Genomic DNA, 16,167 nt, shown 5'->3' with positions numbered 1-16,167 from the left:
CAATATCTATGGCTAACTATTGCCTGGCAGAACACAGAACAGCTTGGTTAGTTCGACCCGACTAGCGACTTGGCCAGATACTTCTGTAGAATTGCGACAGTACTTGGTCTGACGCTGAAGAGAGCCACGACAACGTAAGAACGCTTATTGATAAGCAGCCCTTGATCTGACAAGAAACAGCTCTAATGCTAATTGTTTTTAAGCAATTGTGCAATGCAAAGTCACCCGACTCGATGACGGATTGGTGATAGAGAACAATTTTCACTGTTTGAAACCTCGTTGTCTAGCGTATGGACAGCATACACGTTTGGGAATTTAAAAAGTATTTAAAAGGAAAATATAGCGCGAGCACTGCTAAAATACTACAGCCCCGGTGTTCTGCCACCGAAGTGAACCAGGGTGACCTCATGTCAAAAAACGATGACGTCAAATTAACGTAAATACAGTATTTGTTTATTTCCCCCATTTTGCAACATGGAGTAGGTTTTGTTTGTTTGTTTGTTTGTTTTTTGTAATCGAGGGTCTCATACTAACTAATAGGTCTCTAAATTACATCGTTTACATTTATCTTTCCTTAACTCGATTTGGCTTAGCTGTTTTGCATTTGTTAAATACATTTCAATACATAACGGTAAAGGCAGGAAAGGTTTACATAAAAATGTGATATTCAATCCAAAAAAAGCAAATAGAATAATAAATTTGCAAATTTCTGCCCCTTTTAACAGGATACATGTATTTCACGTGTCAATTTAATATATTTCATATTTCACTTCATAATAATTCATTCAGAAAGGTAAATACAAGTACTGTGAAGGGGTTCGAGCTATAGGTTGACCAATAAAGGATTTTCAAAGGATGATGTGAGATACTACGGAAGCGTATTGCATTCACTTGAAAAATAAAAAAATGGGAGGCTGTTTTTTGAATTAATTTTTTTTCAACCCTGCGTTTTTCTGAGTAATTTATTTTTGGGGCTGTTTTTTTAATTAATATTTTTTCAACCCTCCGTTTTTCTAATTAATTTATTTTTGGGTTTGTTTTTTGAATTATTTTTTTTTTCAACTTCGTTTTTCAAAATAATTTATTTTGGGGTTTGTTTTTTGAATTATTTTTTTCCCCCAACTTCGTTTTTCAAAGTAATTTATTTTTGGGTTTGTTTTCTGAATTAATTTTTTTTTCCTGAGCTTGGCTACCGAGGAAAAAATATTTATTCAAAATTCAAGCACTTGGAAGTCTCGCGCGAACTGCATCCTGCAAGTCCAATACTGGACGACACGTCTCGCGACACCTTCAAGCGGCCGTTTTTCAAATACAGTGGTACCTCTACATACGAATTTAATTCGTTCCAGGACCTTGTTTGTAAGTCGAAATGGTCGTATGTCGAGCAGGATTTTCCCATAGGAATACATTATAATTCCATTAATTCGTTCCAAAGCCTAAAAACATACACTAAATTCTTAATAAATACTGCTGGCACTGTTACAAATGGCAATTAAACATAGAAAAACAAATAAGTTATTAATAAATAATTCAGAATAATATAATAATAAGAAGAATAATTAATAATTATTCCTGTAAATAATGTAACGAATCGGATTCTAATATGGCGGACACTTTTTACTGTCCCTGAACGCACCGCGAAGGTGACGTCTCAGTGAGATAGGTCGGTGCGGTAGAGATAATACTTTCGTTTTCTTGAGAGCGGTCAACTGCTTAAGACAATGGGCGTTTTGTGTTGGATAAGTTCTTAAATAAATGATAAAAACGTGACGAAGCTGGCGATTTCCTTGGCAATGTTACCACAATAATAATTGTCACCTTAACTTATAAATAGTGGCGAACGGTGGTCGGAAGAGGACCATGGAGCTGTATTGTTGAGCCAGTTCAGGGACGCGCACCCCAAGCTCATATTTTTCTATAACTTGCATCTTCATTTCAAAGGTAAGCATCACTTTTTTCCTTGTTTCTCCAACTGTATCAACTTTTTTTGAAAACTGTGTTGATTTCTCACACAAGAAAATCCACCGTGCGTTCGTTTGCAGTGCTGTCATGTCGTCGTATTTCGAGCAACTCGTCGGATGTAGAAACAAATGGCGGCTCAAATTTTACGTCGGATGTCGAAAAGATCGTGTGTCGAAGTGATCGTATGTAGAGGTACCACTGTAAATATTTTTTCCTGAGCTTGCTAATGCTAATGCTAAAAAAAAAAAATTATTCAAAATTCAAGCACTCGTGAGTTATCGAGCTACTTGGAAGTCTCGCGCGAACTGCGACCTGCAAGTTCAAGACTGGAGAGAGGAGTCTGGAGGACACCTGTCGCCTACACCTTCAAACGTCTTCTATTTTCGTTCAATTAAGGTAAGTCATCAATATGAGTCATGCTAAAACTGTCCTTCTGTGTTAAGCCTTTATATTCTGATGCAGCAGTAGTAGGTAAATTAAAGAGTTACGGACTAAGATATGCGATTGGCTGGAAACTGTTCGAAGTGCATTCGTTTTTTAGACTAGCAAACTTCGTCGGTCAAAGTAACATACCCGAATACTTATTACAGCGCCTTTCCACACATAAAATGGAATGGTTTTATAATGCCATTGCCTATACCGTAATACAGTACTGTATTTGTGTAAAATAGATATTATCCACGCCACGTGGACATGTGTCGTCCATTGAACTGGCTGCCTTCTTTACAGTGAAAACACGATTGCACAAGTATGAGGTTTCTCCGACGACTGGTATGTTGATGTGTTTGAACCTTTTGGGAGATTGGGAGAAATAAACTATGTAGAAAAAGAATGGATGGATTTGCGTTATTTATTTGAGTGACCGGACTGTTTTATGTTTTTGTTGGCTTACTAGACACGAATTTTCTTGGCACAGGAAAAACAAAGCCCAAAACGTATTTTACAGCAATAAATTCATGTTTATCATGGGACATGTAAGCAATTAAATAATACTACCGGTACACACAGTAACTTACTATATATTCGTGCACAATGATGAGTTGCCCAGGTTACAGCACAGAAGGACACCAACCAAACCAATTTTGGCAGTAATTTGAATAAGCACATTTTCTCGGTAGGTTGACAGTTTAATGATTGTATTCCTCCTTTTTCTCTCATTTGCCATGCCAGCATTGCAATGACAACTGCTGCTGATGTTCTACGCAGAAGATGTGTTTCGGAGGACAGCTACAGGATTGCATAAGTCAAAAGAAAAATTCCAGGGTAGGTTTGTCAAAAATATGAAAAAGTGTCAACGTATTGTTTTGGAAATTTTGTATACTGTTACGATATTTGATCACAAAAGTACGATATTCAGCCTAATATTCAGCCTATCAATAGCTGGATAGTTTTCAACAGTTGCTGCTGCTAATACCGCATTGCAATGTGTATGTTCTGATGTTAACTGGTTGGCAACTTGTTTTATTGTCATATAGTTTTAACAAAATATGAACGGTTTGGTTAATTTTTCCAATGTTTTTTTTTTCAGCCAGTTAACATTTGAGTGTATTGCACAGCATTGACCCTAAAATATTGTCTCATTGGGGACATTTGTTTTACTCGTTTTTGCATTTGTTGTCATGCGGAAATGATTTGCACTACTCTTAATAGCAATTGAATTTTTTTCTTATTAGTAAAAAGAATTCCGGCTTTTTAATGTATCATTTTTTAAGGATATAGAGCTGAAAATGTTTGTATTTTGACAACCCTACTGCATGGCATATTAAATATAAGCTGATCTTTTCTATTGTAATATATATAACTGTTTATTAAGAAATGTTCACATTTTACTCCCTTAAATTGAGCTTGTGTATGTCTAATGCATACTTTTTTATTTTTGTTATAGACTGAAAGCACAATAAATGGACAATTAGATGCTGCTGCTGTCGTCATATATTCCAGCCTGGTGGAGATGATTCAAAGACATTCCCTGTTCCCTAAAGTTGGGGGGGTGGGGGGGGTGCAACAAAGATTCTGATCAAGGTTTGAGGGCAATCCATTAAACGTTGGTGGGCACGCAGGCATCATTCACTGCTTTATTGCCCAGCAACATTCAGGCAAAATACATTGCATGAACATTTGTTGTGGAGTTGAGAAAGTAGTGAATAAATACTTTGGTGTATTTCTCTGTTCTTTTCCTTTCGGCTTTTCCCTTTAGGGGTGCCCACAATGAATCAGTTGTCTCCATCTAACCCGGTCCTCTAATAAATTTTATTATTGGAAGTTCTACCTCATGTGAAATTAATTCCAAGTGTTTGTAAATGTTTTTCTTTTTCAAAAGGTACATTAATTTTTGCCAACTGATCGTGTCTTTACTGCTGAGTCAGGTAGTTCAATACTGCTCTGCATGATGCATTTCTCTGTACTGTCACTGTCAGTTGAGCCAATGAGGCAAACTTATGAATATTTCTGCCAGTTCTTGCATGTTAGCAGTCTACAATGTGTGAAATAATGATAATACCAAGTTTCACAGTTTTTATTTGCCATTTGCTATTAAATTTAGAAATAGTTTACATATGTATTACAATACAATGTGTAATATATAGATTAATTTGTATTTGATTGAGAAACTGCTTGATAAAATATTAGTATTCAAAAATCATTGTTACTATTAATTGTTTAGCTGCAATTTAAAGAAAACAAGTTGACAGTAAATGTTTCAGTCAACATACGATTAAGGGCACTGCTGTAATTTTTCCATAGTTATTGCACTGTCAGCAGATGTACATTAAGACAACCTATAGCTTGTGCAGTTTATTACACTGATCAGAGATGGTATGTAAGAATGTAAAAACATAAGGTCAATGGCTTCCTCTGGAAAAGTGAGTGGATGAAGACCATTTTTTGTCATGGCAAGGCAACAAATCGAGAGAAAAAAAAATTCATCACAGGGATAGGGTCCTCTCTGCAGACAATCTTCTCTGTAGGTTATCTTTATATGAGATTCCTCTTTTAGATACTCTTAGGCACCAAAACGATGGGGTAATGGAGGTACTAGATTCCCAGCTGGAAGTACAGCATTCCTGCTTGGTCAAATTCTGATTGTTCCAGCGGTGAAGAACTTCCTGCAGTTCTTTGTAAAATAAAATGGACACAACACAAGAGAAAAATTCACAAATTAAAGACATCTGTGGAAAAATATTTTGATGCGTTTAAGCACTCCAGTATAACTTTGCTCGTACTTATAAATATGCAATAAAAGGCGAATTTGCTTCCTGAATTCAAAATTTTTATTTGACAAGAAACGTGTTGGCATTTGTGTGTGTAAATTATTTTTTTTGAGTTAAATAAGGCGAATCAATGCCATTTGCTAGCGCCTGAATAGCGTATTCCATTGTAAGTTTGCATTAAGCTAGCGGGACACATCAATATATCCAGTAGAAGAGGAGATGCCTCACGTTTGTGCAAAAGTATATTCTTCGAAAAAGAATGCAGCCACTCCAATGAACTACACACGTGGATAACAATACAAAAGTATTAAGAGAATTATACAGCGATTTGGGAACCCACTTTACGTGTGGAAAACCGCTGCTGTAAGCATTCGGTTATGTTACTCGGACAGAAGAAGTTTGATGTTCTAAAAAAAACGGGGACGCTTCGAGCAGTTTACATCCAATTGCAGCTCCTAGCTGGTTACGTTACAACTAGGACAGAATAAGAATAACTCATATCGATATTTTACCTTAATTGAGCCAGTAGTGTGACCGTCATAAGTAGTTTGGGGTGTACGCGAGAGGTGTCCCACTGTCCGCCAGTCTTGAACTTGTCTTGCAGGACGCAGTTCGCGCGAGACTTCCAAGTACCTCGATAACTCACGAGTGCTTGAATTTTGAATAGATTTTTTTTTTTTTTTAGCATTAGCTTTAGCAAGCTCAGGAAAAAATATTTACAGTATTTGAAAAACGGCCGCTTGAAGGTGTCGCGAGACTTTTTCCACGGTAACCAAGCTCGGGAAAAAAATTAATTCAAAAAACAAACCCAGAAATAAATTATTTTGAAAAACAAGGTTGGAAAAAAAATTAATTCAAAAAAACAAACACAAAAATAAATTAATTAGAAAAACAAAGTTGGAAAAAAAAATTAATTCAAAAAACAAACCCGAAAATAAATTATTTTGAAAAACAAGGTTGGAAAAAAAATTAATTCAAAAAACAAACCCAAAAATAAATTAATTAGAAAAACGATGTTGAGGGGGAAAAATTAATTCAAAAAACAAACCCGAAAATAAATTCTTTTGAAAAACAAGGTTGGAAAAAAAATTAATTCAAAAAACAAACCCAAAAATAAATTAATTAGAAAAACAATGTTGAGGAAAAAAATTAATTCAAAAAACAAACCCAAAAATAAATTAATTAGAAAAACGGAGGGTAGAAAAAAAAATAATTCAAAAAACAGCCTCCCATTTTTTTATTTTTCCAAGTGAATGCAATACGCTTCCGTAAGATACCTATTAAAAATAATAATAATAAAATTTATAAAACCGGCGAATAGCCAATGTTTGCAGCCGATATTGTAAGATGATGTACTTTTTTTCCAAAGCACTTTGGTCATGAAAGGCAATTAAAACACTCATTGTATAAATGTATATATTAGCCCTTTATTACTAAATGTATCACATTTAATACACCTAAAATTCCATGATTTTGAGACTAATTCAGAATTTTGACATTTCTTTTGGAAAAAAAAATAAATAATGGATGCTTCTGCAGGTTCCATGAGAATTAAAAAAAAAAAAACAGGATTTATCAAGGATTATAGATATTAGAGCGCTTATTACATATATTCATTTTGACTTTTCTTTTTACAAATTTGAAAAAAGGTTTCATTAGGACCATATTTTTCAAATTTTGGGATTCTCTGATAATTGCTTCATGTTGCAGGTATTTAAGGGTTAAAACTTTAACATACCGATAGAATGGTAAACATTTCTCAGCTGTAAGTATACCTGTACACAACCAAGTACAGTGGTACTTCTACAAGTTAATTCGTTCCAGGACCTTGTTTGTAAGCTGAAATGGCCGTATGTCGAGCAGGATTTTCCCATAAGAATACATTATAATTCCATTAATTCGTTCCACAGCCCGAAAACCTACACTAAATTCTCCCCAAAAATTGATGTTACTATTGCAAATATTAATTACAAAGAGCAAAACAAAGACATTATGAATAAAAATCGGAATAATAGTATAATAACAATAATACCTTTAATAATGTAACAAACCGGGTTCTAATGTAGCAAATGTGTTTGTGTGGTTGACTTGATAGAATGAGCCTTTTTAGTTTCACTTTCACTTTGTTTACTTGCTGCTGGGGACACTAGGCACAAGTTGATGGAATAAATGATTAGAAACCTGACGAAGCTGGCTATTTCTTTGGCGATGTTACCACAATAATAATTGCCACCTTAACTGGCGAACGAAGGAGGACCGCCATAGACCGTCTACGGCTGTGTTGTTGAGCGAGCTATATCACGGACCCACGAGCACCCTGTGCTCATATTTTTCCATCATATGTATCTTTATGTCAATGGTAACGGTAAACATCACCTTTTTTTCACCACCTGCATTAGCATTGTTGGAACCCATGTTCATTCCTTTCACCAGAAAATCGCCATGCATGTCTTGCCGGAAAACAAAGAAACTGCGGTGCTGTCATAGATCATCGTATTTAGAGTACGTCGTCGGATGTAGAAACAAATGGCGAGTCAAATTTTACGTCGGATGTCGAAAAGATTGTGTGGGGGAGGGAGAGCAGTATGCTGTGACGTCGTTACTCTCGCGAGACTCCGTAGACGCATGACGCAATCAACTGGCTAGGCTAGCAAGTAACTTTGCTCAAGAAGACTTCAACTAATTTTTCCCAAAAATTATACACGATCGTGATTTACCTTTTTTCTCCGATTCCGCCACACATCAAGGAAACGCCATGGCAACATCCAGTCAACGCAGTGATCTCCCGGCGAAGCGTAAAAAGGCAGATTCTATTGATTCGGCTACATCGACCGAAGATCTGTTGTTAGCAAGCCCACCCGAATACACAAAGTCACTTAGCGAGGGAATTGGATCAATCGATAAGAAAATATCGATAGCATTAGAAATCCTTCAAGCCGAGATTAAAGAGTTAAAAGAAAGCCTCGTGTTTACTCAGCAGGAGGTAGTATATCTCAAGTCGCAAAACGATATCCTTAAAGGCGCCTTCGAGTCGACGACAGGTCTATTAGAATCCCTGAAAAAAGAGAATAAGATAATGAAAGAATCTATTTTGGACCTTCAATCAAGGAGCATGAGGGACAATTTAATTTTCTCTGGCATCGAAGAAAAAACGGTAGAGAAACCAGAAGCCCTCGTTAAGTCATTTATGGCAACATCTCTCAAGCTGCCCAAGGAAATGGTGGATTCGATCAAGTTTGCGAGGGTACACCGTCTTGGGAAGCCAAGAGGAAGCGGTCCGCGTCCAATAATCGCCAAGTTCGAGTTCTACCAGCAGAAAGTACTGGTGAAATCCAAAGGAAGAGAATTACAAGGAACAAGATTCGGCATGAATGATCATTTCCCGCGCGAGATCAACGAAAGACGGAAAATCCTCTATCCAATTCTGAAGCGGTCCAGAGCAGAGGGCAAACGTGCAATTATCACGTTTGACAAACTTTTCATTGATGGTCAACTATACCGAGACAAAGTGCTCACCCCATGGCTATTCTGACCGATAAGTAATGCCTAAATATTTCTATTATGCATACAATGCTGAATGTAGCTGTCTTGATTTAAGCAAGACATATGTATAGATTAGGGAGCCTTAATACTTAGTCTGCTATTCCTAAACACTTCCAGTATGCATATAATGCTGAATTAAATTGTTTTGGGTTGATTAAGGCACATATGTAGAATAGGGCTGCATGATAACTATTTTGTCTGTACCTTCGAAACACTTCCAGTTCGTATATAATGCCGAATTAAGTTGTTTTTTGTTTGAGCAAGGCACATGTGTAGATTAGGATTGCATGATAATCACTTTGTCTGTACTTCCTAAACACTTCCAATATGTACACAATGCCGTATTAAGTAGATTTGATTTCAACAATGCACACGTACAGATCAGGGTTGCATGATAATCACTTAGTCTAGAAGAGTCACGCATGTCTCACACTACACATTTCTATACTGGCGCTCATATCTTTTCTTCTTTTTCTGGGTTATTTGTCTCACCTTTTCCACACCGCTGTTTTCAAACACACACTAAGTACACGCTTTAAAATTGTAATGTTTTGTGTTGATGCTACTCACGTATTTAATCCTTCTAACAACGTCTTAATGTTGTGTGAATTATGCCAAGAGGTTTACAAAAAATTGCACTCAGTTTTATTAGAATTTGATTTATTACATACTCGTATGGCTTCTAATGAATGTGAATGGTTGTTGACATTCAGGACCGAATATTATAACACACATCCTGAGATCATTACTTTCCTTAAGATACTTATAAATATCCGCATATGACGTATATAAATTTTGTTTCATTTAATGTGAATGGCTTCCGATCGCAGGCAAAGAGAACTAAAATTATGGAATACATCACCAAATTAAAGGCAGACCTCTTCTTTATGCAAGAGTCACATCTAGCCAAATCCGAAGAGAAATATTTTAAACACTCAAATTTTAACTTGATGTATTCAGCCAGCTATAACAGCAGACAAAGAGGAGTATCAATATTAATAAATAAAAGAATCTCGTTCACATTAAATAGTGCAATTGCAGACCCGGAAGGTAGATTCATAATAGTACAAGCCACCATAAGTAATAAACTGTTCACATTAGTGAACATATATGCCCCAAACAACGAGGACACACAGTTCTTCCACAATATCTTTGGTAAACTGAGTGACATGTCAGAGAACTCAACAATTATTATAGGAGGGGACTTTAACACAACTCTTGATCCAAGTATAGATAGCTCCAATTTTAAACTCACTAAACAGTCACAAACTGCAAGAACCATTAGGAAATATATGGACGATTTCGGCTTAAGTGACGTCTGGAGAGCAAAACATTTAACAAAAAGGGAATATACCTTTCAATCCCTAGCCCATGGTTCATGTTCAAGAATAGATTTTTTTCTAGCGAATAATTCCGCTATTAATAATATTTCGCCAAGAATACATCCAATAATCATCAGTGATCATGCACCAATTTCTTTAGCCCTGAAAATTGACTCCCGCACGACACCCCACGCAACCTGGCGCTGTAATGATTCCTTATTAGATGACCCAGCATTTGATACATTCGTTAAGAAAGAATGGAAAGACTTTATGGAACTTAACGATTCCCCAAACATCTCACCATCATTGCTTTGGGAAACAGGAAAATGCGTAATCCGAGGCAAGATTATCTCATATTAATCATAAAAAAAAAAACAAGAACAGAAGTTGGAAAACGAATTAGAAATAAAAATCAAACAACTGACGGAGGAATTCGCCAATAATCCCACAGACAATACCACAAAAGAACTTTTCAGCGCCAAAGAACGGCTCAATAGTATTCTGTCTAAAAAAACTCAGTTTCTGTTACAACAACTACGATATACCAACTTTGAGCATAATAACAAATCCGGGAAATATTTAGCAAACCAACTCGAACGTAACAAAGAAAAAACATTAATTACAACAATACAAGATTCAACCGGCGTAATAACACAATCACCAGAAAAAATTAACGAAACTTTCTATAGCTACTACAAAAACTTATACTCGGTGACAATTGATCATAATGAAGACATTGACCTATTCGTTAACAATCTTGACATCCCCCAAATAACTTTGGAAAGCCAACAATTGCTAGATACCCCACTTACCCCCGCTGAATTATGGAATGCCGTAAAGGACATGCCAACTGGTCGCGCACCGGGGCCCGACGGGTTCTCGACATCATATTTTATTTTATTTTATTTTATTTTATTTTTTTTTTTTTTTTTGGGTTATTGCTGTTTTTTTTTTTATAATTTAAGTTTTTATTTTTTTTCCGACTCACAAATAATACACAGTACTTTGTACTTACAATAGTGAATAAAGATCGTCCATTTCTCGATTCATTGCTTTTCCTCTTAAAGGAAACGAGAAAAAAATAACACAATAACTTGAAAAAAAAAAACAACAACAACAACAAAAAAAAACAAAACAAAAAAAAAAAAAAACAACAGAAAAAAATTAATTAATTAATAAATAAAGAATTTGGGAGCACATCAGGAATTGTTTTCTTACCCAGCAAGATAGGGATGTACTTTTTTGTTTGAGCGTCAATTGAAATCCATTCTAACTGGTTTCACGTACTCAGTCCATTTGGACCATATCAAGTAAAATCTATCCATCTGCAATGTAAGTGAAAATGACAGCTTCTCCATAATGTAAATTTCATGTATAATATCTATCCATTCCTCAATGGTTGGTGATTGTTTCTTGAGCCATTTCCTGGTAATAGATTTCTTGGTGGCTGCTAATAAAATATTGAACAGTTTTTTATCATTGACTTTCAGCTTATTCAGTTTCAAATCACCCAAATACAGATATTCACATTTAAAAGGGATATGTTGCCCGAAAATATTCTCCAAGTGTGTGTGAATCTCAGTCCAGTATGGTTTAATAACATTGCATTTCCAAAATATGTGTGAATGGTCCGCTCCATTTGTTCCACAGTCTCTCCAGCAGGCATCTCCTTTACCCAGGTGTCGTTTTTGGATCGGGGTTATAAAGTACCTCATGATGTTTTTCCAGCAGAATTCACGCCATATATTTGAGCTCGTTATAGTCCATTGCAGTTGGCACATGTTCTCCCAGCTTTTTTCGTCTAGTCGCATATTTCCCTCCCCTTCCCATTTTTGTTTTATATACTGAGTGTTCTCCATCTTGGTTAGTCTAATAATTTTATGCAATTTGGAAATAATTTTATTGCAGGTTTTGGACTCAAGAAGGTTTACAATTTCTTGTAGGACCAAATTTTCATGTCTATTTATATTTTTTAATATGTTATGGTGAAAATAGTGTCTAACTTGCAGGTATCTATAAAAATCGTCTTTTTCTAGGCCATTTTTAGATATCAGGGTTTCAAAGTCCTGAAATTTACTGTCTTGTGTGAATGATTGATATGAGGTCAGGCCTTTTGAAATCCACTTTTTAAACCTATTATCTGTTTTGTTTGGTGTGAATTCTGTGTCGAGGGCACACCATCTCAACCTTTTGAGTGAGTTCTCAATTTTAAGTTTTTTGCATACCTCCTGCCAGACCTGCAACAAGTGATGAGTTATGTTGCCATCTGCAATGTTCAAACGATGCCACAGTACATTATCAGCCATCAAAGCAGACATTGGCATTCCCTGGAGATTAGAACATTCAATTTCTTTCCAACCCGCACTGTATGTTGAGGAACATAAACAAATCAAAGGTCTTAGCTGGGCTGCGTAGTAATATTCTTGTAGGTTTGGAAGTCCCATTCCACCCTTGTTTTTGCTCAGTTGCAGTGTTTTGAATTTAATTCTAGCCCGTTTTCCTTGCCAGATATATCTCAAAATTAATCTCTCCCATTCCAAAAATTGTTTCGATGGTATCTTAACAGGTAGACATTGGAAGAGGTAAAGCAGTCGTGGAAGTATGTTCATCTTAATTGATTCAATCTTAGAACTCAGACTAAGGGAGGGTATAACATTCCATCTTTGCAGATCTGCTTTTAATTTTAAATTTAAAGGATTATAGTTAAATTCGAATAACTTTGTCAAATCTTTAGGTATCTGAACCCCAAGATACTTAATTGAACCCGCCTCCCAGTTCCATTCGTACGTTGTCCTGATCTGTGGTGGAGGATCATAGTTGAATGTCAGGGCTTGTGTTTTATGTATGTTAATTTTATATCCCGATAGCCTGCCATATTCCTCTAACATATTCATTAATTTGGGTAATGTCTGTGTTGGTTGTGCTATGGTCAGCAATAGGTCATCTGCAAATAATGCCAATTTTTGTTCCCCTGGTCTCATGATTATACCCTTTATGTCTAGCCTTTGTCTGATCAATTGGCCCAAGGGTTCTATGAATATGGCGAAAAGGAGTGGTGACAGGCAGCAGCCCTGTCTTGTTCCCCTTTCCAGTTTAAAAGGCTCACTCAGTTCCCCATTAAGTTTAATTCTTGCTAGTGGGTTTTTATACAACGCTGCCAAAATTTCTATCACTGATGGGTGGAAGCCAAATTTTCCGAGTACTTCATAGAGGAATGTCCATCTCACCGAATCAAATGCCTTTTCAGCGTCTAGGCTTAACATCAACATCTCCTCTTTTTCTCCCATTACTTGTTTTATCACGTGTATTATCTTCCTAATGTTATCCTGTGTTTGTCTTTGTCTTATGAAGCCCGTTTGATCCATGTGTATCAGATCTGGTAGTACTGATTTTAATCTGTTAGAGATTATGGAGGTGAATAATTTATAATCGACATTTAGGAGGCTAATCGGTCGGTAATTACCACATTCGAGGCTATCTTTTCCCTCTTTTGGTATTATTGTGATTATTGCATCTTTCCAGGAGGGTGGGGCTATTTTCCTTTCTAGAACCCAATTATATGTTTTCAGTAATGGTGGAATTAATTGTTCCTGCATTGTTTTATACCACTCTGAACTGAAACCATCAGCCCCTGGTGATTTAGCTGTCTTTAGTTTCCCGATCGCTAGTCTTAATTCATCTTTTGTTATTTTAGCTATTATTTTGTCATTTTGTTCCTCTGTTAGTTGTGGTAGTTGAAGGTGAGCTAGAAGTTCTTTGATCTGTGTATTATTATTTAATTGTGGTTGAGAATATAGTTCTTCATAGTATTTCCGAAAACATCTTTGTATTTTTCCCAGGTTACTTTCTATTTCGTTGGTTTTGGGGTTTTTTATTTTATAAATAGTTCTCTCAGCTTGCTGTTTTCTAAGTAGGTATGATAAGAGTTTCGTTGACTTCCCTCCCACCACATAATGCTGTTGCTTTGTAAAGAGGATTTTTTTCTGAGTTTCTTGTGTGTTCAATTCATCTAGTTCTTTGTTTACGGTTTTGATTTCTGATGCAGTTTCATCTTTTATTGTTCTTGAATGTGCTTTTTGGAGATCTTTCAACTTTTCCTCCAAGGTTTTAAGTTTTTGTTGTCTGAGTTTTTCCTCATAGGTAGAGATGGCTATTATCTGACCCCGAATGACAGCCTTTAACGCGTCCCACATTATGGGTGGTGTTACCTCGCCGTTATCATTTTGTTCGATATATCGTTCGATTTCATTTTTCAATTTTTGTTTAATATTTATGTTATTCAGAATGTTAGAATTTAGTCTCCATGATGTTGTTTTAAACCTGTTACTTAACTGGATCGACATGTAGATATGCCCGTGATCTGATATTGTGCATGGGCCAATTATACAATCTTTTACTCTCTGTAGATCTTCTTTAAACACGAAAAAATAGTCAATCCGAGAGTAAACCCTATGTGCTGACGAATAGTGTGAATAGTCTCTGCCTGCCGGATTCAGTTCTCTCCATACATCCATTATTCCCATTTCTGTCATGTAGATTGTAAGTTTTTTTGTAATATGTTTTGTGTCCGATTTACCATTTGAGGTGTCTAATTTTGGATTTAATCTTATGTTGAAATCCCCTCCACATATCATAGACCCTTGACTTTTTGTTATCATCAATTCAAATACATGTTTGTATAATGACCAATCACTGCCAGGGGGAACATATACATTAAAGAGACTTGTTAATTTACCCTCTATTTTTCCTGTTATCATAATATATCTCCCTTCTTTATCTTTTATTTCTGACACATGTTCATAGTTTATTGCTCCCGAAATAAGAATTGCTACTCCCCTTCGCCTTCCTGACTCATGAGAAGAAAAGTAGACATATTTATAGCCTGATTTTTTCAATTTAGTATGTTCTAGATCACTAAGATGTGTTTCTTGTAAAAAGGCTATTTGTATTTTGTCTTTTCTAAGTTTTGTCAAAATTTTCCCTCTTTTAATAGGGTTGAGTACTCCGTTTATATTAAATGACGCAATTTTCATTAGATTACCTTGCATGTATAATTGTTTCTCTAAACCACTTCAACATCCTGGTGTGCTCCCATTTCCCCTTGAAAACATAGGGGAGAGAAAAACAAACAAACATAACAGTAAACAAACTCAAACTATCTAACAATTTAACCCAAATCAAGTTTTGTGGCTTCCTATGTAGGGGTCTTTGAACTTGACCCTGATGAGCCTCTACCATAGGCTCGAAGGGAATGGTCTCACCTCCTTGACTGGAGGGAGAAGCCCTTTCTTGCAACGGCAACGTGTCCCTTAAGTAGTATCCCATGGTGAACCTTAATTATTTAATACCACTACTATTCTAATATATCTATACATACATATACATATACACAATCACACACACTTACAGTGGGGAGAACAAGCACCGGACACACCGCCAATGGGAAAACCCATTGGCAGCGTGTCAAATACCTGCCCTCCCCACTACATGCATATTCATATAAATACATACACACACATACATGCATATATACGTACACACATATATATGTGCATACATATACTCACATACATAAATGCATATAAAGACGGTTACATCACACACCCACACACACACGTTTTATTTAATTTTTTAATTTTTTTTTTTTTTTTTTTTTTTTTTTAAATTTTTAAATTTTACACCCACACCCTGGTTATATATTAGGCGTTTGCGTGCATCCATACTGTCGCGTGCCCGTGCGTACCTGAAGAACGTGTGCATGTGGTCCCGTGCGTATGGTGGGAGGGTTCCATCGTGTCATGGTTTGAAGTTCTTTAATGTCTACTTGCTCTTTCCTCCTCCCCGCCTTCCATCTTGACCGTTCCAACGAAACAGAATCCTCCGACGAGTTATTTCTCAGATGAAGGCGATGGTGTTCTCCTAAATGCTCTAAGTCTTTCCTTGTAGCTCGTCGCCCGTCCTGTATTGATGTTATCCCTCGTCGTCAATCTCTCTGCTTTTGTCCACTGCAACCGCTGAATCTGCTCCAACGTAGTCCCCGGCGGTCTGATTGTTGTGATATTGTAACCTCTCTTCGCCATGTCGTCAGTCGCTTCTTCAATGGTGTCGTAGATCTTGGTCTCCTCCTTGAA

The 16,167-nt window shown here is 36.3% G+C and overlaps 1 protein-coding gene across 2 annotated transcripts in view; it reads left to right on the top strand.

Annotated features, from left to right (window-relative positions):
- The window catches only part of pdf (peptide deformylase, mitochondrial), a 34,817-nt gene continuing 18,650 nt past the window's right edge, over nt 1-16,167 (top strand). For both annotated transcript variants that reach the window (XM_057836446.1, XM_057836444.1), the window contains exon 1: nt 1-134. The gene's annotated coding sequence lies outside the window, so the exon portion shown is untranslated. The remainder of the gene's footprint in view (nt 135-16,167) is intronic.

The sequence above is a fragment of the Corythoichthys intestinalis genome, chromosome 5 (genome assembly GCF_030265065.1).
Source record: "Corythoichthys intestinalis isolate RoL2023-P3 chromosome 5, ASM3026506v1, whole genome shotgun sequence".
Classification (NCBI taxonomy): domain Eukaryota; kingdom Metazoa; phylum Chordata; class Actinopteri; order Syngnathiformes; family Syngnathidae; genus Corythoichthys; species Corythoichthys intestinalis.
The sequence above is the reverse complement of the archived record's forward strand: the minus strand, read 5'-3'. Positions and strand labels throughout refer to the sequence as shown.